Source organism: Alosa sapidissima, chromosome 8 (genome assembly GCF_018492685.1).
Source record: "Alosa sapidissima isolate fAloSap1 chromosome 8, fAloSap1.pri, whole genome shotgun sequence".
Classification (NCBI taxonomy): domain Eukaryota; kingdom Metazoa; phylum Chordata; class Actinopteri; order Clupeiformes; family Clupeidae; genus Alosa; species Alosa sapidissima.
The window spans coordinates 38,591,724-38,614,885 of record NC_055964.1 but is presented as its reverse complement, the minus strand read 5'-3'; the positions used below and the strand labels follow the sequence as shown (position 1 = coordinate 38,614,885).

General features: G+C 42.1%; 1 protein-coding gene and 1 long non-coding RNA gene across 6 annotated transcripts in view; one reads left to right on the top strand and one right to left on the bottom strand.

Annotated features, from left to right (window-relative positions):
- The window catches only part of LOC121716106 (chemokine-like receptor 1), a 965,204-nt gene that overhangs the window by 217,709 nt on the left and 724,333 nt on the right, over positions 1 to 23,162 (top strand). The window lies entirely within an intron of this gene.
- LOC121716118 lies at positions 18,160 to 21,226 on the bottom strand. 5 transcript variants are annotated; one of them, XR_006033767.1, is made up of 5 exons: positions 20,941 to 21,226; positions 20,395 to 20,461; positions 19,721 to 19,793; positions 18,748 to 18,825; positions 18,160 to 18,238 (listed from the first exon to the last, which is right to left on the bottom strand). It is a non-coding gene; the product is annotated as an uncharacterized LOC121716118 (long non-coding RNA). The 5 variants fall into 5 exon arrangements; XR_006033766.1 differs by lacking the exon at positions 20,941 to 21,226 and having other exon boundaries at positions 19,716 to 19,793; positions 20,395 to 20,934; XR_006033765.1 differs by lacking the exon at positions 20,941 to 21,226 and having other exon boundaries at positions 20,395 to 20,934.

Below are 23,162 nucleotides of genomic sequence, written 5' to 3'. Positions count from 1 at the left end.
GGAGCTTCCAATCGCGAGGAAGCAATTTTGCATTGTAGGCATAACTAACATGCAATAACGCCGCCAACAACAACCAAAACTAGGCTAATCATTGTCAACATGTAAATTAAATGTAACATTATTGTGAATCAAATTAAAATGTTCTCTTTTGCAAACGTAGGCATAGTAACAGAATAATTTAATAATGTTACAAGATACTACATCAATCCGTATGTTTCATTGGGCTACTAGGCTATGTGTTTTGCCTTGATTCATTTAGGCTAGGCCTTTTTATTCAGGGGCCATATTCACAAATAATTTTAAGGCTAAAAGTAGCTCCTAACTGGCGAATTTAGGAGCAACTCCTAAAAATAATGGGCGTGTCACTCCTAACTTTAGGACTCCTAATTTTTTCACAAAAAGTAATTCACGAAGCATTTTAGACCTAAAAGTAGCACCTAAGTCTGGGACAGCTTAAGTCGAGAGGACTCCTAACTCACTAAGACCTATTCATAAACAGCTTTTTTGTGGCATTTTACGTTGCGATGTTTTGAAATAGCCTATGCGCAACAGGAGCTTCCAATTGCGAGGGAACAATTTTGCATTCATAAAAGGGATGCAATAACGCCACCAACAACAACACAAACTACTCATTGTTAACATGGAAATGAAATGTAACGTTTCATTGTGAATCAAATTAAAATGTTCTCCTCTTTGCAAACGTAGCCTAGGGATATGGTGACAGATTCATTTAATAATGTTGCAAAGGTAGGCTACTGCATCAATCCATAGGCCTATGTTTCATTAGGCTACTAAGCTATTTGTTTTGCCTTACTCTTTATTCATTTAGGCTAGGCCTTTTTATTCAGTTATTAATCATCTTCCGTCCTTCACACTACTTGTGTAGCGCACGCATTCTCCGACCTGTCACCTGTCAGTCATCATCGGAAGAGAGGTGTTTGGAATTCCCGCGTTACAATCGTCAGCCAATCAAGGTGGTCACTTCAGTCAAGCTCGTGCATGAGTAATGACGTCATCCATAGCCACGAAGATTCACTCCTAGTTTAGGAGTTGTCTGAAAGGCTTTGTGAATAACTTTTAAGAGAAAACTCCAATCTAAAATCTTTAAGTGCGATTTAGGAGTAGCCTACTCCTAGTAGTAAGATAAAAGCCTTTGTGAATAGCCTACGGCCCCAGTTATTCATCATCTTCCGTCCTTGTGTAGCGCACGCATTCTGAGACCTGTCACTCATCATCGTAAGGGAGGTGTTTGGAATCATGCCCGCGTTACAATCAGCCAATCAAGGTGGTCACGCTTGCCCATTTACCCAAATTAATGGTCGAATATTACTGATGATCATTGTTATTTAAGAACATGCAGTGTGCGTAGGGTACCAAAAACATCTTGCTCGTAAAAAAGCATCATAACGCACATTCTGGCGGGTCTGTTATTTACTGTAGGCTGCGCAAACCACATGCCTTTATTTTGGGCAAGCCTGCATTCATTCAACCTTTATTTATTCTCGGAGGGTCATTGAGGGAAGCCCTCATTTTCAATGAAGCCGAAATTACAGAAGCGAAGCAAAGCGCTCCACAAACAAGGCCTTCTGTTGAAGAATTTTATATAAAGCCTGCGCTGACAGTAATCCTCCTGCCCCTGATAGGCCTACCACAGCTGTGGATAGTGTGGAATGTTCAAGTAATAACACAATCCAATGTGTGTCTCAATTGTCCCCCGCTGACCACCTCACACATTTCTCTAGATTTTGCAACGAACTTACATGACACAATGCCATAAAATATGCCAGTTTTAGGACACAGAATAATGTTTGTAATGATACCAGGTAGGCCAGGTATTGTCGAAGGTGCATGGTGAAATGAAATTCTTACTTTGGAAAACAAACATTTGCCGATATCATCGCCGATCATCAGAATATTGCAATAGATTCTGTGTTCTGGACTGCAGGTAACTTGTTAAGCCAGTGGTTATCAAACTTTTATTTCATTCCCCACTTTGATCAAGGGGCATGACTGATAATAGTGGAGATAACGTGTTATCCCGAGGCTTTTGCAAGTCAGCATCTTCGACGGTAGTCTATTAAAAATTAAAAAAAGTTTTCGATGTCCCAAACGGAGAGCCATACTTTATTGTTTTTAACGACCTCTATGCTACTCACAAAAATGTAGGCATGGGGACATGATGAAGTAGGTTATCCAACTGTCGTGTGTTAAATTATTGTGATTACGAGCCAGTGGTTTTCAAACATTATGTGTGACTCGGACATCTAACTAAATGCAACAGGCTCATATCGTCCTCGCATTCGCAAAATGAGGACCAGTGTTTTGTCAAATTGCAAATAGCTATTCGTTTTAACTATTTTTTTTTATGATAGTAGCCTATACAAAAAGCACTTTATACTATCTTAATATTGGAATATGGGGAGGGAAGTGGCGCGTCTGCAGTCAGCCAAATATGAATGTAATTCTGCGGCATAAAGCAGATGTAATTGTTTATCGTACAGAAAAATAAAAATGACATGTCAAGCAGTCAATTGACTACATTGCAGTCAAGAAGTAGGGCAAATTAATTTACGAAACCAAAACGTGGGTCATAGTTGTCTAAGCCTCTATTGCGTAGCCTGTTAAAAACGTCGCCAGATAGTATTAAATCGGCAACAACATTGTTTTCTGCAGAAGCCTACCCAAGGCTACAGATTCATTCTGAACAGTTATTTCTCTACTGGCTCAATTATCACACCACTGTTTTGATTTGCGTAGTTGCGTTAACCCCAACACTGACAATAATGTAGACAGCAAATTTCGATTTCGATTTTCGTGTAGTCAAGCCTTAAGCCATACCCAAGTAGCCTAAATCGAGGTAATGTTTAATTATGCATGATTTATTTTGTTATTGAATTCGTAGGCTGGGATTACTCTCGGCAACAATTATGTAAGGGACGGCAGGCAGAGCGATGTACAGTGGCAGAGCGACGCACAGTGGCTGAAAGTGGTACTAAAGCTTCTCGCAGCTTCACGCCGCGTAATGCGCGAATGAAGTGGTCATTTGAAAGCGATGCCCACTGTATATAGCTTATTTGTATGCACCGTAGCCTTCGCATAGGCCTAATGTAGTGGTGGTGAGTGAGTATGCAGTTGTGTGGAGGATGTACAGTAGGCAATGTGTGTGTGTGAGGGATGGAGGGAGACAGAGAGACAGCGTGCGTGTTGTTGTCTCAAGCGCCCCTCGTCCAGTTTTCTACATGACCTGTAGGCTAGGTCTACAGTAGCCTATGTTGTGCCGCACAAAATGTATCTATGTTGTACATTGCACAAAATGTATACCCCCCGAAATAAACACATACATAAATAAACATATTTTTCCCGTCACTTTGGCTTCCATGAACATTTTCCCTACGTTTTCGCCACTGCTTTGCAACAGATAGATTCCAGTGTCCATGCTATGCTGTAGTGGTGGTGAGTGAGTATGCAGTTGTGCCCACTGTACAATTCGGCTATTATTTAGACTTTTCCCTCGTTCCTTTTCTCCATTTTTTTCTGTTGCCATGGCGCCGCCGCGTTCGGACGCCTTTTTGGTTGCTCCGCCTAACTTGTGCTTATATTTACTCTTTTACCTTTTATTAACCCCTAATTTTTTGCACTTTTCCACTGCACTGATTACGTATGATGGCGTTACACTCCGAAACATCGGAAATGAATTGCCTTTTTTGTTTCGGGATGTTTTAATTGACGATTCTACCTGGCCGACTGAGATTCTCCGAGATGCATCAGGGAACCATGGAGACGCATCTCGGCGCAGAAGGAAAAAACACTGAGGAAAACGAGCCGGGGCCCGTAACAGATTGAGGAATAGAGCTCATAGGCCTCCACTGCCTAGCATTCTCCTAGCCAATGTCCAGTCTCTTGTGAACAAGATGGATGAACTAAGAGCGAGGATACAGTTTCAAAGAGACATCAGGGACTGTAACATTCTACAGTGGGCAGTGCTTCGACTTGGCCAGCTTCACTCGCGGTCCGTGCGTGGGATCACGCGGTATCACGCGACTTTAATTTGTATTTTTCCAGTGAGACGCTGCAACAACCCAAACAACCGGTAGATGGCTCAAGTGAGCAGGGTGTCTCGTAAAAAGAAATGGAGCCTGGAAAACCCTACACAGACTTCACTACAGACTGGTTTAGAAATAATGTAGGCTAATAGCCAGAAATATGCCTGCCCTGCCCTAATAAAGAAATATTTGGTTAACTGCGAGTGAATCCCGTTTGCAGCCGTAGAGACGCAGGACAAATTAAACATTCTGGTTTTCTCCGAGTGCAACGATGATAGACAGACATCATTTGGACAAAATATAGAGTATTAACCTCCGTTGCTCAGCCAAATGCCTTCCTGTTACGTCCTGTTATCACGGAGTTACAGGCGATAAACGATTTTTGATGGTCACAAGTTTACTTCATTAGGGACTGTTCGTTATTTATTTAAGGGGCTACCGGAGGAGTTTTGGGAGCATTAGTCCAAAAAGACGTGACCCTCCCTCGCCAGCAAGACATTTTTCTATGACCCTCCAAAGTGATTAGGAAAAAAATCACTGTCAACTTTTTCCGGGTTTATCGCCTACTGTATTTTAACGTTTTCACATATTTGGCCATAAGCCGTTTATCATAGGCTATCACGAAACCAAACTACAAAGGCGAACACTTTAACAGGGGGAATTAATTGGGCATGAATCATGCTGAACGCTATTTCGCTACCTTAGAATAATAAGGTTCTATCTGCGTTTTGAGTAGGTACAACCGGGACGATTGAAACGGGGACGAATGAAACATTCCGGTTTTCTCAGAGTGCAACGATGATAGACAGTCACCATTTGGACAAAACATGGAGCATATTAACCTCCGTTGCTCAGCCAAATGCCTTCCTGTTACGTCCTGGTATCACGGAGTTACAAGCGATAAGCGATTTTTGATGGTCACAAGTTTACTTCATTAGCGGTTTATTTTTTTGGATTATTAAAGAGTGTTTTTCATTTAAAGGTTTGACTTTGTGCTTATTCAGTAGAGCATTTAGTGCTCTCCCCAATCCCAGATTGGGTTAGGGTTCACATTGCATGTTTGTTTGTAATGGATGCAACCGCGAGATAGGCCATGCGTTTGACAATGAGTTGTTAACAGAACCAAGACATATAGCTCAGCAGCAATCTAGGGACTGATCGTTATTTATTGAAGGGGCCACCGGAGGAATTTTGAGTGCTTCAGTTGGAAGTTGCATGACCCTCTCTTGCCTGCTAGAAATTGTTCAATGACCCTCCGACAGAATTGTTAAAAAAGAGATGACCCTCCTCTGCCAATTGTCTTCCGCCCGCGCCACAGCCACACACTTTGTGATAACGTTCTTAAATCAATCTTTCCCGTGAGCTTGCATGCTACCAGTCCTTCCTTTTCAAATGTGTTGCGCCTGTTTGCACAATTTCACAAATAATCATATGTGATTAATAGTATGACAAATAATCCCTGTGCACGGGGACCGAAACAATGCATGCCAACTTTTTCCGTGTTTATCACGTATTTTAACTTTCCCCGCTGTCTTGCCGTTTTAATGTTTTCCCGTAGAATATCCCATATTTTAATACTGTCATAACAGCCCTGCCATCGGGCCTGTCTCTGTGTTGCCCTGTTGCTACCCCTTGCCCTTCCAACGAAACAGATGTCTTCAAATCATCGTTTTCCTTGCTTGAAGGCGAACTTAGAGTGATGTTAACCTATTTATTTAAGTTTAACGGCGCGATTGTCGTGAGAGCATGATTCATTGGCGCTTGCATGTTCGGCCTTATGTCTACGTGCGCACCTGAGGCTACTCAGCTGCAAGAGAAATAATTTCCCCTGTTTGTATGTTCACTGCAAGTTGGCCTACCATAACTTACCAACTCTGCACTGTAGACTGGCTATTTATATTTTTCTGTGAAATAAGCAAATGTATTTGTTCAACTTTATGAAGCAGAATTACGCATAGGGTACTTGGAACATAATACATTTGACAAAGGAAAGATGAATGTTGCTAGTGACAAAATATTAACTTTCAGTGTTTTACGATGTCTTTGTCATGGGGAAGTGTTTTTCCCCATGCATTTATTCTAGGTTACTGTCAGTGACTGCCGTGAGAGAAGCGGGTTCTGTGTTTCGTTCATGTCAGTGACTGACGCGAGAGAAGCGGGGTCTGTGTTGTGTTGTGTTGCGTTGCGTTAATTTATTTTCATTGGGCATACCGTGCCGTCCACAGCTCTTCAGTTCTGACAAAGCCAAAATTACTCCTTTTGAAACAATGAGTGCAGGAAGCGCGTTTGTATGGTTATATTGCTTGACGGAGGGGGGGGTGTCCCAAGCAGCTTTCAGCCATAAGGCTACTTTGAGAACATTTCAATTCACCCGACACTAATATTCAAAATGTTGAAAACTATTTCGGCATAGCCTATAAAGCAGTTTAATTAAATAGAATGTTAGTTGTAAACAAACAAGCTACTTGGTGAGGCTTGGCCTCACAGATGCGCTCGTGCCTTAGATGACAGGAAAAATCTTCACGATAGGCCTATTAACTAACCACCCGATTCACGTTGGCTGGGGGGAAGGGGGGCCATCAGACAATTGTGCCCAGTTAATCCGGCCCTTCCCCAAAAAATCACACCTTCCCACCTCTGACAGCTTAAAAGAAGTCAAGAGGACGCCTTACTCACAGACCTATTCACAAACCTGCGGTTTTGAAATCCTATGCAGCTACAGGAGCTTCCAATCGCTAGGAAGCAATTTTGCATTGTAGGCATAACTAACATGCAATAACGCCGCCAACAACAACCAAAACTAGGCTAATCATTGTCAACATGTAAATTAAATGTAACATTATTGTGAATCAAATTAAAATGTTCTCTTTTGCAAACGTAGGCATAGTAACAGAATAATTTAATAATGCTACAAAGATACTACATCAATCCATGTTTCATTGGGCTACTAGGCTATTTGTTTTGCCTTGATTCATTTAGGCTAGGCCTTTTTATTCAGGGGCCGTATTCACAAAGAATTTTAAGGCTAAAAGTAGCTCCTAACTGGCGAATTTAGGAGCAACTCCTAAAAATAATGTTTTTTATAAATAAAAATAAAATATAAATAAAAATAATAATTTTTTCACAAAAAGTAATTCACGAAGCATTTTAGACCTAAAAGTAGCACCTAAGTCTGGGACAGCTTAAGTCGAGAGGACTCCTAAATCACTAAGACCTATTCATAAACAGCTTTTTTGTGGCATTTTACATTGCGATGTTTTGAAATAGCCTATGCGCAACAGGAGCTTCCAATCGCGAGGGAACAATTTTGTATTCATAAAAGGGATGCAATAAGCCACCAACAACAACCAAAACTACTCATTGTTAACATGTAAATGAAATGTAACGTTTCATTGTGAATCAAATTAAAATGTTCTCTTTGCAAACGTAGCCTAGGGATATGGTGACAGATTAATTTAATAATGTTGCAAAGGTAGGCTACTGCATCAATCCATCCATCTATGTTTCATTAGGCTACTAAGCTATTTGTTTTGCCTTACTCTTTATTCATTTAGGCTAGGCCTTTTTATTCAGTTATTAATCATCTTCCGTCCTTCGCACTACTTGTGTAGCGCACGCATTCTCCGACCTGTCACCTGTCAGTCATCATCGGAAGAGAGGTGTTTGGAATTCCCGCGTTACAATCGTCAGCCAATCAAGGTGGTCACTTCAGTCAAGCTCGTGCATGAGTAATGACGTCATCCATAGCCACGAAGACTCACTCCTAGTTTAGGAGTTGTCTGAAAGGCTTTGTGAATAACTTTTAAGAGAAAACTCCAATCTAAAATCTTTAAGTGCGATTTAGGAGTAGCCTACTCCTAGTAGTAAGATAAAAGCCTTTGTGAATAGCCTACGGCCCCAGTTATTCATCATCTTCCGTCCTTGTGTAGCGCACGCATTCTGAGACCACTCATCATCGTAAGGGAGGTGTTTGGAATCATGCCCGCGTTACAATCATCAGCCAATCAGCCAATCAAGCTGGTCACGCTTGCCCATTTACCCAAATTAATGGTCGAATATTACTGATCATTGTTATTTAAGAACATGCAGTGTGCGTAGGGTACCAAAAACATCTTCCTCGTAAAAAAGCATCATAACGCACATTCTGGCGGGTCTGTTATTTACTGTAGGCTGCGCAAACCACATGCCTTTATTTTGGGCAAGCCTGCATTCATTCATTCATTCAACCTTTATTTATTCTCGGAGGGTCATTGAGGGAAGCCCTCATTTTCAATGAAGCCGAAATTACAGAAGCGAAGCAAAGCGCTCCACAAACAAGACAACATTCGAGGCCTTCTGTTGAAGAATTTTATATAAAGCCTGCGCTGACAGTAATCCTCCTGCCCCTGATAGGCCTACCACAGCTGTGGATAGTGTGGAATGTTCAAGTAATAACACAATCCAATGTGTGTCTCAATTGTCCCCCGCTGACCACCTCACACATTTCTCTAGATTTTGCAACGAACTTACATGACACAATGCCATAAAATATGCCAGTTTTAGGACACAGAATAATGTTTGTAATGATACCAGGTAGGCCAGGTATTGTCGAAGGTGCATGGTGAAGTGAAATTCTTACTTTGGAAAACAAACATTTGCCGATATCATCGCCGATCATCAGAATATTGCAACAGATTCTGTGTTCTGGACTGTTGGTAACTTGTTAAGCCAGTGGTTCTCAAACTTTTATTTCATTCCCCACTTTGATCAAGGGGCATGACTGATGATAGTGGAGATAACGTGTTATCCCGAGGCTTTTGCAAGTCAGTATCTTCGACTATTACGATTAAAAATATACGTTTTTCGATGTCCCAAACGGAGAGCCATACTTTATTGTTTTTAACGATCTCTATGCTACTCACAAAAATGTAGGCATGGGGACATGATTAAGTAGGTTATCCAACTGTCGTGTGTTAAATTATTGTGATTACGAGCCAGTGGTTTTCAAACATTATGCGTGACTCGGACATCTAACTAAATGCAACAGGCTCATATCGTCCTCGCATTCGCAAAATGAGGACCAGTGTTTTGTCAAATTGCAAATAGCTATTCGTTTTAACTATTTTTTTTATGATAGTATGAAGTGCTTTTTGTATAGGCTACTATCTTAATCTTGGAATATGGGGAGGGAAGTGGCGCGTCTGCAGTCAGCCAAATATGAATGTAATTCTGCGGCATAAAGCAGATGTAATTGTTTATTGTACAGAAAAATAAAAATGACATGTCAAGCAGTCAATTGACTACATTGCAGTCAAGAAGTAGGGCAAATTAATTTACGAAACCAAAACGTGGGTCATAGTTGTCTAAGCCTCTATTGCGTAGCCTGTTAAAAACGTCGCCAGATAGTATTAAATCGGCAACAACATTGTTTTCTGCAGAAGCCTACCCAAGGCTACAGATTAATTCTGAACAGTTATTTCTCTACTGGCTCAATTATCACACCACTGTTTTGATTTGCGTAGTTGCGTTAACCCCAACACTGACAATAATGTAGACAGCAAATTTCGATTTCGATTTTCGTGTAGTCAAGCCTTAAGCCATACCCAAGTAGCCTAAATCGAGGTAATGTTTAATTATGCATGATTTATTTTGTTATTGAATTCGTAGGCTGGGATTACTCTCGGCAACAATTATGTAAGGGACGGCAGGCAGAGCGATGTACAGTGGCAGAGCGACGCACAGTGGCTGAAAGTGGTACTAAAGCTTCACGCAGCTTCACGCCGCGTAATGCGCGAATGAAGTGGTCATTTGAAAGCGATGCCCACTGTATGCTTTACTGAGACATGGCTAACTGAACTTGTACCGGACAGTGCCATCACTCCGGTGGAGTTTTTCTCTGCTGCTCGCTCTGACAGGACTGAGGAATCTGGAAAATCGAAAGTTGTTCTCTTAAAGTCCTGCTCGCCTCATCTAGAACATCTAGCGATCGTCTGTCGACCCTTCTACCTGCCCCGTGAGTTTACTTCGGTAATATTCAACGCTGTCTACATTCCTCCACAAGCCAACACAGATGCTGCGGTTTCAGAATTGCAAGAAGTGTTAAATAGACAACAACACATGCACCCTGAAGCTGCGCTTATTGTGGCCGGTGATTTCAATCAAGTACATCTGAACCGGTCCATGCCTGAATTTATTCAACACATTCACTTCCCTACACGTGGTGACAACACACTGGATCACTGCTACACACAGTTCAAGAACAGTTACAAAGCGAAGTCTCTACCAGCTTTCGGAAAATCAGATCATGCCGCTGTTTTCCTACTGCCTATGTACAAACAGAGAAGTCGGACGGACCCCCCAGTGACGAAGGAGGTCAAGCGCTGGACTGACAAATCGGAAGCCAGGCTACAGGACGCCCTTAGCAACGTTGACTGGGAGATGTTCAAGACGAACTCTGCTGACATCAATGAGTTTACGGAAGTATCATTGAGTTACATCAATATGCTAACTGATTCCATCATCCCAACTGTAAAGATCCGAAGCTTCCCTAACCAGAAGCCATGGGTGGATAGAGAAGTGAGAACGGCATTAAAGACACGCACCATGACTTATAACGCTGGGCTTATTTCAGGGGATATGACGGATTACAAAGCAGCATCTTATAGTTTACGTAGAGCTATTAAAGATGCTAAGCGGCGCTATAGAGACAGAGTTGAAGCTGATTTCTTGGAGGGTGATCCAGCACGAGTGTGGAAAGGACTCCGAACCATCACTGGCTTTGAAAGAAAGTCCCTTCCTATGATGAATGTGAGTAAAGCCCTCCCTGATGAACTTAATGCTTTTTATGCTCGCTTTGACATGAAAAACACAGACTATATTGGACTAGCTGCAGCATGTGAAGCAAATGAGGATGCACCTTTCTGTGTCTCTGAGGTCGATGTGAGCAATGCCTTTAGGAGGGTTAATTGTAGAAAAGCTACTGGACCGGATGGAATTTCTAACAGGGTTTTGAAATCCTGCGCTGCTCAGTTAGCTCCTGTGTTCACTTATATCTTTAACACATCATTGGCTCAAGAGACAGTTCCTACTTGCCTCAAGCAGTCTGTTATTGTTCCAGTACCGAAAAACAAAAGTCCATCATGTCTGAATGACTACCGCCCAGTAGCCCTGACGTCTACAGTGATGAAGTGTTTTGAGAAGCTTGTGAAAAACATTATCTGCTCATCCCTCCCTGCCTCTAATTTGCTTACAGAGCCAACAGGTCTACAGAGGATGCCATCTCAAACCTTATGCACACCACCTTAACTCACCTGGAGGAGGGGAATGGGAATTATGTGAGGATGCTGTTCATTGACTTTAGTTCAGCATTCAACACGATAGTACCTCTCACCTTGGTCACAAAGATGAAGGCCTTAGGACTGAACACCACCCTGTGTCACTGGATATTTGACTTCCTCACCAACCGTTCACAAGTGGTTAGAGTGGGGGGTCTGACATCTGACTCATTAACCATCAGCACTGGTGCTCCCCAAGGCTGTGTTTTGAGTCCACTGCTGTACAACATATACACACATGACTGCAAAGCCAACAGTAGTCATACCTCCATCATCAAGTTTGCAGATGACACAGTGATCTTGGGCCTGATTAGTAACAACAATGAACAGCTGTACTTGGATCAGGTTGATGAAGTGGCACAGTGGTGTCAATCTAACAGCTTGACACTGAATATCAATAAAACCAAGGAAATGGTAGTGGATTACAGAAGGCAGCAGCAGAACTACAGTTACACCCCACTAATGATCAGCGGGCAACCTGTAGAGAGAGTCACAAGTTTTAAATACCTTGGTGTCCACATTACTGAAGACTTAACATGGACTGTTAACACTCAATATGTTCTGAAAAAGTCCAGACAACGACTCTACTTCCTTCGTCAGCTAAGGCAATTCAAAGTTTCTACATCCATCATGAAGGCCTTCTACACTTCAGCGGTTGAGAGTGTTCTAACTGGTAGCATCATCACCTGGTATGGGAACTCCACAGTTAGAGATTGTAGTACTCTGCAGAGAGTAGTGCGCTCAGCTGAACGTACTATAAGAACTCAACTCCCTGCTCTACAAGATATCTATTCCAGAAGAGTACTCCTAAGAGCCCAAAAGATTATGAAGGACTCTTCTCATCCTAACAATGGATTATTCCTACCGCTGAAATCAAGAAGACGCCTATGTAGTCACAAAGCCAGAACTGAGAGACTCAGGAGAAGTTTTTATCCCCAGGCCATCCGAACTCTGAACTCACACTATACTGACTTTGCACACATTCACTCCTCAGCACTCTCAAACATTTCCCAACTCTGAACTCACACTATACTGACTTTGCACTCATTCACTACTCAGCACTCATGACCCCACCTACACACTACACACACAGTCACTGCTCCACTCTCCCGCCCACACACACATCTTCATTGTCATCACTCACATACATCATACATACAGTACTCTGCTTGCAATAGTAAGTCCCTGCCCCCCCCCCCCCCCCCTACATACACAGCACATTATTTCATCAGGAAGCTTCTCCAACACACATCCCCAACATACTTACAGCACACTGCCCCCCTGTTCTACTGCACTCTTTACCCCCCCCATTAATGCACAAATAGGCTGACACCAGACATAATTTCACTGCATTTCTTACTTCCAGTAACTATATGCATGTGACAATAAACTTCCTTGTATCCTTGTATCCAAAAAAGCGCTAACTATTGATAGATTTTTTGTCGTTATTAGGTTTGCGAACGAGCATGTTTATTCTGTTGATTCTGTTCATGGGGCGAGTGTGAGTGACTGTATTCTTGTGCGACACTGTGTTTAACGAAGACGAGCTCCAGCCCCGGCCGTGAACCAGCTTTACACCGAAGGGAGGTCTCGATTCCTGGGGCTGTTGATCTGCTGAGCTCGGCAGCGAGAGAGCTATGAATATTACCGACACACGTATAAGAATGATCTGTGCATGCGTTGGCGACTCTGGTAGTAGGTGTGGCCAACTGTTTCACTGACTAATCAGAAAACCACGTGATTGTTCTCATCCAATCGTCAAATATTGCCAATTTCAAACCATTTTCTGTCAGCACCATATATAGTCAGATCTTTGAGACGATGCACTCACTCAGATTGATTTTCATGTTGGTTGTCGACGTCTCTTCAAGTCTTTTCCCGGCTGAAGACGATTTTCTCTTGGAAGTTTTTTTAAAGGCTTTTATTTCACTCTTCACTGCTGAAAGTAGGTCAGCTCTTTTGCTGCTAATTTTTTCACTGCTAGCAATCCTCGTGGTTGTCTCCTCATAAGTCTTTAGCCCATGAAAACGATATTTTCTCTTGACAAACGATTGAATTTTTGAATTTTTTTGAATCACTTTTTTTTGTAAAACAACTAGACTATAATCCTGAAAAAAACATTTTTTTCGTCTTGTTGGTCAGCTCTTTCCCTGTTCAAATTTTGAACATTTCTCATTTTTCACTGCTAGCAATCCCTGTGATTGTCTCCTCTCAAGTCTTACGCCTTTACTTCACTTTTTACGTTTTCATGTCAAACTAAGCAAAAAAAAAAATCATTTAAAAAAAAAAAAAACCTTACGTGGTCTTGTCAGTTAGCTTCTTTGCTGCTTTAACTTAATTTTTCACTGCTAGCAATCACGTGTAGTAGGTTTCGCTGCTCAAACTTCGAAAACGTGTAATTTTCACTGCAGTCCACGTGGGGTAGGTCGTAGTTGTCTCATAAGTTGGCTCTCTTGCTTCTCAAATCTCTAACACTTCCTCATTTTTCACTGCTAGCTATCATGGCCTAGGGTAACCAGACAGTGATAGAGGACGGAGGCGTGAAATGCTTTAACAATAATGAGGGTTTATTGTATAAACCGACGAAAATGGACGATATAACAAACACTAGACTAATGTATAAGCAGGTAGTAGTCAGTTCTCAGTAGTGTGATGCGGGTGTGTGTTGGGTGTAGGAAATGTAGCGTATGCATGTTGCGTGTTACATCAAAGTAAATATAAAGTAAATAGAGCAGCGGTAGCCGGCACAGCAAGCAGCAAGGCGCAAAGCGACAGAACAGCGGGACCGAGAACCAGAAGTAGGCCGCGATCTAGGCGACCCCGCCCACTTCATCAGTCCTAATTGGGGAGACACATGCAGACCATTACAGACAAGGCCTGGCGGCCGTCACATCCCCCCCATAAAAGAAATCCCCTAAACATTTACCCCCCTACTAATCTACCCTATTTTCTGACTGCATCCGAGAGCCGGGGATTAGCAGAAATCTGCCCACCAATACCGCTGGCGTTCCAGCCATCCCGACTAAAGTCAATTCAGCTTTCTTTCCACGGCAGTGACCACCAGCCCAGACGCAGTCGCTGGAACCTAAACCCATACGCCGGCGCGTTCTAATTGGGGAATAACATTGCTATTAAATTATCTTGTTACCCAGGAACACCAACACCTCGCCAGCCCCCGAAACAAAGCAAACGATGTATCTACAAACACACCCACACGTTAAGTAAGCTACTTAACAGCTATCGGAGACCACCAATGATCACATTAGCCTTATTGCGTCCAATAATTATATTTTACCATTTTTGCTCAACCCACAGTTTACTAACTAATTACACACAAACTTATATGCACACCTCTCGCCCTCCCCAAAAAGATTGATGATATCGGCTCAGTTACAACGTAAGCAACGTAAACACTCACCGGAGTTACTCATGTGATGCGTACCATTCATTCATAAAAATGGAGTGGCGGAAAACAAACAAATAGACGAAAAACGCGGATTTTATTTTGACGAGCCCCCACACCATCATGGCCTAGGGCAACCAGACTGATAGAGGACGGAGGCGTGAAATGCTTTAACAATAACGAGGGTTTATTTTATAAACCGACGAAAATGGACGATATAACAAACACTAGACTAATGTATAAGCAGGTTGTAGTCAGTTCTCAGTAGTGTGGTGCGGGCGTGTGTTGGGTGTAGGAAATGTAGCATATGCATGTTGCGTATTACATCAAAGTAAATAGAGCAGCGGTAGCCGGCACAGCAAGCAGCAAGGCGCAAAGCGACAGAACAGCAGGACCGAGAACCAGAAGTAGGCCGCGATCTAGGCGACCCCGCTCACTTCATCAGTCCTAATTGGGGAGACACATGCAGACCATTACAGACAAGGCCTGGCGGCCGTCACACTAGCAATCCTCATGGTCTTTTTTTTCTTACATCTTTCCCACGTATTCCTTCCCTTTTTGGTTTATTAAAGTGCTAACTTTGTACTTATTGCACACTGCCAGATGATGAGCCAGATCCTGATCTTTTGATTAGGAGTCTAGGATATTGGGCCACAAGTTATCATTAGTTGCACTGTCTGCTCTGCTTTCCATCTTAAAGATATTTCACCCTACGCTCCCAAAGGATGGGAGGACTCAAATGTCTGAGTCTGCCAGTGAACCTTACAACTCTTGCTGTGCAGTTTAACATAGATGGCCTTCCCCTCTTTAAAAGTTCGAAGCTGCAATTCTGGCCCATACTTGGACTACTCAAATGTGATTACACCAAGTCCCCATTTGTTATTGCTTGTTTTTGTGGTATAAGCAAGCCAAATATTTTTGAGTACTTGAAGCATTTTGTGGAAGAACTTGGTGATACACTGGCTAATGGCATTGTTCATAATGGTAAGCGACTCAGTGTGGTAGTTGACTCGGTTATTTGTGATGCTCCAGCCAGAGCATTCGTTAAGAACATAAAATCACACAACGGATACTCTGGATGTGACAAGAGTGACCAAGAAGGTGTCTGGAGGAATAAAATGACTTTTCCAGAGACAAACGTTAGGCTCAGGACAGACTATAGTTTTTCACAAATGATTGATGAGGAGCATCACTTGAGGCAAACACTTGGGCCTTTAACAGGGTTGGTGAAGATGGTCTCTATGTTCCCGCTAGATCAGGGGTCTCAAACACCCGGCCCGCGACGTATGTCAAAATAATAATGTAATCCGGCCCTTGAGACCCAGCCTTGAGATTTTTAATTGCGACAAACAACGATACTGATTAAAGTAGACGATAGTTCCAAGTACGGTGACAAATCTCATTTGTAGCCTACTCTGCTCCACTATGTGCTAGACATCCAGAGCTTGATTCAAACCCAAAATCGCTGCCAAAGTTTTCAGGAAATTCTTGTATTACACGCGAGAAACATAAAGACGTGCATTTGTAATGACGCGGAAGCGATGCAGGCCATAGTTTTGCACAAATTGAAGCAGAAATAGGCCTACACCTAATGTTGAAAAACGTTCACGTGTGATGAAGTCTTAGGTAGGCTATGTTATTCACCTATTTTGATTTTGAAGGAGAATATCCTTTTGGAGATTATGATCGATCGTCTATTGAGAGTGATAGTCACAGTGCGTCTGTGAATGGAGGTGCGTCTTTGCGTGTATACGACAGTGTCCACTAAGCATACCATGCTTATTTCGACCCTCTGCCCAACATAGCTTGGAGGTTGCAGTGGTAATCGTGATGAAAGTGTCCGTAATGGACGTGGTACAGACAGCAGTGCTAGTAGAAATAGGGCTCTAAACTACAAAGTCACCCGCAATATGATGCGAACTTCTGGGTACTCAGATTACCCGCGATAGGAACTGATTTGACCAGAATACATTATTGTAGGCCTTGTGGTTTAGTAATACATCACTAAACCATATACATCTTAGGTGTTGGTATGCATCTTAGGTGTTTTCCTGTTAATTTGTTATGTGGGTAATATGAAAAAAAGGAAAGTAAACCTGCTCAAATATGTTCATCCAGTATTTACTGAAAGGTGCATAATTTGAAGTGCTTGCCATCCAGTGATGGGTACATTTACCCCCTTCATAAACTTTGTTTATACTCAAAGATTTTTACATTTACAGTAGGACTTTATCTCTGACCACTTTCAAGCCATGGCCTTTTGAAATTTTGATATAAAAATCCAATGCTTTTGCTTTCTTAACCCTGACGCCTAGTTTGCCAGGTTTAAAAAAAGTTATGAGAGGAAAATATTTTTATTTGGTGTGAAACACACACATACCCGTTTTTATGCTTTTTGTTTGTTTTATAATTTGTATTAATATTTATTTTATCATTATTTTATTTATAAGCTAAGGTTGCTAGCACAGGTGTCTAAAACTAGATAAAAAACACTTGCACTTTCTGTTTGCAGTTTTGTGTGGTATTTGAAAAAAAGAACATTGCATTTTCAGAAATAGCCGGCCCTCCAATCAGATGACGTTGGCAGAAGTGGCCCCCAGCTCATTTGAGTTTGAGACCCCTGCGCTAGATTATATGCACCTCTGTTGCCTCGGGGTAACAAGGAAACTATTAATTAAGTGGGTAAAGGGCAAAAATCTAACCACTAGGCTTCCCAGATAGCAAAATGTATTTGGCCCGGATCCGGCCCAGATCCACCTTCAGATCTGGGCCGGATTCGCAAAACGGACCTGGGCCGGTGTCTTTTGGCACAACCAATACCGTTCCGCATCCGTTTTCATGATCTGGCCCAACTCTGGGACGGCTCTGAACCGGATGTGTTTTTTTTATTTGGCGGATCCGGGCCAAATGTGCAAATTATTGTCATGATCTGGGCCAGATAAGTGTTCGATAGTGGCGATTGCGGCCCTTATTTGGGCCAAATGTGCACTTTATCATAATGATCTGGGCCAGATCCAGACCAGATGAGTATTCGATAGTGCCGATTGCGGCCCTTATTTGGGCCAAATGCGGACCAGCTCATTTTACGTCTGGCACCCATTTGTACTATATAGTCAATGTCACTAACAAATCAAGGAGTTACAGTATTTGTTCAGAATTTCAAGCTTTACAAAGTTAAGATTGTCAAATGTATAAAGGATTACTAATAAAGCTTTTTAAACAGTAACATCCAATACCCCTAGTTGAACTCAGTAGCCAGTAGTTTGATCATGTATATTGAGTGTTAAATTATCAACATCTTGGAATAAATTATCTAAAAATCAAAACCTTGTACTAATGTATTTCAGAAAAGAAGCACAAATTCAAAATTTTACTTACTTTATTAAATTTCATTTATCACACACACTTTCTCTCTCAATTTATTACACACACATATGTAGCATGCACTGGGTGGTGGGTGGATCTTGTCCTTACTGCCCCTGTTGAGACAAGAAAGGCAAATCAGCACACATGACAATCCTTGGCTAATGCTTCCTTTACAAAAATGACATTACTCAACATTATCAAGATAGTTAATGATTTGAGTTGAATTTGAGAATGAATGATTTGTGATGCAGTGTGTAATGCTTCCACTAGATTGGAAATGTAAAAATCTTGTTCGAGAAAGATGACAAGTCTTAGTCTTGGAACAAGAAAATTTGAAAAATGTGAAAATGGAGGGTACAAATTAGAAGACAAAGTGGAATGTCTATTTCTATCCCTGTTCAAACAATTTAAGCAAAAAAACAGCGTTCCACATTCAGCTTTTAGAGAGACAGTTATCTTTGATTATGAGTGCATCACCGGGGACTCGAATTTCCAAATGACGATTGTCCGTCATACGAACGAGAATTTTAATCCTGATAACACCTTTATGTAATATATTTTGGTTTTTGAGTTTTAAATGTCAGAAACATAGGCTAAACAGTGCTACAAGACTTACACTTACCTTACTGAAAGGCAGGATTGCAGACAGGGCACGCCGAATTCACGCCAGTCACGCCACCTCAACGCCTCGGTCCTGGGGCTGAAGACAGACATTTTATTAAATATCTTTTATTTAATATCCTTTATATTTTTCTGAATGACTGATATTTATGACAGCACACTTTATGCAGATTAGCCTATAGCCTAGGCCTACTATTTTTTATTACAACTCTACCTCTTTAATTCAGCTGTCTGGTTGAAGCCTGGAAATGTTGTAAACAAAGTAGCATAGTTGGCTAGTTTAGCCTATCATAGTCTACTGATTGGACTGTTCAGTTTCCCCATGTGTGTTGAAGTTTCAAGATAATACTTGTTCTCCTTGGGACAGGCCCTTTTGGGAAACGTTGGTATTGAGATGATCAGTCAACTTCAATGCAAGAGTTTTAAACAAATATGTGCAGCAATGATAGCTAATGATGCTAAGCGGATTTAATAGTAATTTAGCTAGTCGTCTTCTATGCGTCCTTGCTTTCACGATTGTGAATGTTTTATTTTTATTTAAGTCGCGCGTGTTCATTGAGCAGGAGAGGGCGGGAGCGCGAGAGAGAACGGGGCAAGGAGAGGGGGTTTACTTATATACTGTTTGGTAAAGTTGCACACATAGTCTACAATGAAAGCAAGGAGAGGTATGAAATTATTATTTATTTATTTGTTTTTGGACAACGTAGACTACCGATAAGTAAAGCGGGAGATGTGGGTTGCTTTTGCGGCCGCGTAAGCTGCAAAGCAGTGCGTGAAACACTAGAAAGGGTGTGTCGCGATTCTGCCTTTTCACACTGCGACACAGTATCGTGGATATGAATGTCGCGATTTCGGGCTCGAATCGTATATCGTTACAGCCCTACTGATAACACCTTTATGTAATATATTTTGGTTTTTGAGGAAATATAAGAAACATAGGCTAAACAGTGTTACAAGACTTACACTTACCTTACTGAAAGGCAGGATTACAGACAGGGCACGCCGAATTCACGCCACCTCAACGCCTCGGTCCTGGGGCTGAAGAGACTGGGGAGGAGGGAGAAGGCATGATTCATTCGATACTTGGATACCCGTCTGACAGTATAAAATCATTATTTTAACATACTAACACATATCTCACAACATAAATAACTCGCCAACATCCCAATTCGTTCCATTGTTAGGGACCTGAAACCGGTCTATACGGCTCTGTAAATTTTCATGGTGGAATACGTCGAATAAGTCGACTAATCGCTGCAGCACTACAAAGAATCTGTCACTGTTTATGTTATAACTAGATTGTAACTCTGTAAAGTGTGTTTTCCATTGCTGCTGCTTCAGTTTTCTCAACCACGATTACCACGAGTTTGAAAATGCTCCCTCCCGCTATGTAGTCAAGATGGCGCACGCTGAGGGCGAAAGATTCTAGAGTGAAGCATGTATCCAGCGTTCCACGTTCAGCTTTTAGAGAGACCGTTATCTTTGATTACGAGTGCACCACCGGGGATTCGAATTTCCAAATGACGATTGTCCGTCGTACAAACGAGAATTTTAATCCCTGATAACACCTTTATGTAATATATTTTGGTTTTTGAATTTTAAATGTCAGAAACATAGGCTAAACAGTGCTACAAGACTTATCACTTACCTTACTGAAAGGGAGGATTACAGACAGGGCACGCCAGTCACGCCACCTGAACGCCTCAGTCCTGGGGCTGAAGAGACGGGGGCGGAGGGAGAAGGCATGATTCATTTGATACTTGGATACACGCCTAGACTGCTAACTGTATAAAATCATTATTTTAACATACAAACACGTATCTCACTACATAGAACACATCTCAATTATTTTCTGGCTTACAGAGGATGCGGTAGCGGTTAAGGAATCAGGCTAGCATGCTAGCCTGGAAATTGTGAGTTAAAATCTCAGCCTAAGTTGCTCTAAGGGAGACTAGCCCTGAAGTAACAAGTAAATTGACCAAATTAAGTCGCTTCGGATAAAAAGCGTTGCTAAATTAATTTGTACATGGATAAAATTAACATTTCATTAACCCTTGCTTACCCCAAAAGCTAACGTTAGCTAATTGTCCAAGACCAGTTTAAAGTAGCGTAAACGTCAAAAGGATCCATTAACATTATATGAAAGCAAAAATAATGTATTTCATTCTAATATAGTTGAAGCAAATAGGCTTACCTGAAACAAATCAAACGAACTCTTCTTTTTCACTAGCTCTCGTGTTCACCAACCGCCTCCGTTAACGTCTAACTCAGCTCTGGCGGCGGTAAGGCAGTCGACGAAATCGTAGAACTAAAAATTCGCGCTTGCGTTTCACGACGGCTGGCCGTATCAGTTGTGACTGTGCTTCCCGCCCCCTGGTGTCTGATCCGGGTCAATGTCTCCATCACGACAGTAAAACAGAGGTGACAGTTACACGGATTTGCCAGTTTGAAGGCGGAGTCTGTCCGGAGTCTACTGCTATCTGGGTTCCATCCAGAACGGTTAACCTGATTTCACAAAACCTGTTGGAGCTACGTCCCTACACTCTAACCGCAGACCACGGCCTTTGATGGAGCTGGATTGTTGGAAAGCAACCGAGCTAATTTAACCACAGACCACGGCCTTTGATGGAGCTGGATCGTTGGAAAGCAACCGAGCGAATTTAACCGCAGACCACGGCCTTTGATGGAGCTGGATCATTGGAAAGCAACCGAGCGAATTTAACTGCAGACCACGGCCTTTGATGGAGCTAGATCGTTGGAAAGCAACCGAGCTGCGATCCTTCATGCCCTACTGGGGTCCTATAGTCCTGAAGGATTGCCTTGCCGAGGAATTGTACCAGAACTTCATGTTGTTTTCAGTTGGGATGTATTTGCTTTTGTCCCCATCAGTTTCTGAGAAAATGGTGGTATATGGTAGCCTGACGTAGTCATACTCAATTCTAGTCAGAATTTGAGTCTGATACTGCTCCATTGAGCTGTGATTATGGGGCGTGTATCAAACGAACCAGGAAAAAAAATGCCTCTGCACTCAATTGGATAGAACTACAACCAATCAGAGCAACGGAGTGTGTGACGTATGTTAAGCGACGCATAGTTGATGTCAACAGAACTTAACTGCACGCTGGAAGAAGTAGAAGAAGAAGATGAGTGTGAGCGATTTTCGCAGGTGTTGTAAAAATAATGTAAGGATACACGTTCTTCAACACACGAACCTCATTTTTGAGAGAAACAGTAAAGGGGAATGCATATACGATCAAGTTATCCGTTTAGGATTACAACTCCACAACATGGCAAACAAATCGCATCGCATTTGTCGGTCCTGTCAGAACTTTATAACACGGTTGGAACGCGACATGCCGTGTTAAAAAAATGGACAGACGACGAAGGAGACCAGCCTGAAGAACCGTGTTCATCTGAGGCATCAGAGAAAAGAGACCGGTAGCCTACTCCTTCCAAGACGCGCCCGGACTCTGAAGAAGTTCTGCCCCAATCCGTCAACTCCAACCGGTACAAAAACGCGAAGAAGCATTACAGAGGTAAGCTTGTTAATACATTTCTACTTCTTATGATATGACTATGAGAATAACCTCGATTGCCACGTTTCACATGAATTAATAGTGAGTCGTGATTATTGTCCAATGTGATAAACACTGTGCATTCCCACACTCCTCATTTCCGTGAAATCTATCTATGATTAAATCATCTAGTCATATTTTGACATGCCTAGTATTCTGGAAGCCAGCCCGAATTTCAGTGTAGTGTGAGCAAATGTTACCAGGATAAACTTGTACCTGATGTGTAAGTTGGCCTCTGTCACTTTGTCAATATGTAGAAACTTCATTTTGTAATGGACTAGCATGTTATCCAACCCTCACTTCTGTGTTCTGCACCTCTGTGGGGGGTGGGCAGTGTTTCTCTGACCTGCTCAGCAATTGCATCTGGTGTCACCATACTTAACAGTCTGTATTTTCCAATGTATTGTCAATGCACGTTATACTTATTAGGCTATACTGTAATTCTTCACACTGATGTGTTCACTTATATTTCAGGTTGTCACCCATTTTCCCTCCACCTGGAACACCTAAACAATTTTCTCAAATCATTTATGAGAGGATTGGGACCAAACATGTCAGAAATGTCAGCAGCCAGAATCAGTAGGTCCATTGGCATCGTCAAAGAGCTAATGGACAAAACGGACACAGAGCTGGAGCTGACAAGGCCGGCTGGCATTCATCATGTGGCTCGAGAACAGGAGGACGTTTTAACACTGGTAAACGTTTTCAGGGAGACACAACTTTCCCAACAAAAATCACCCAGGCAGGCAGTATCATGCATTACCGAATTTCAAGAGAAACTTATTGGCAAAGCTGAATTACCAGGAGATGTGGATGAAGTCCAAAATAATGGACTGGCAAA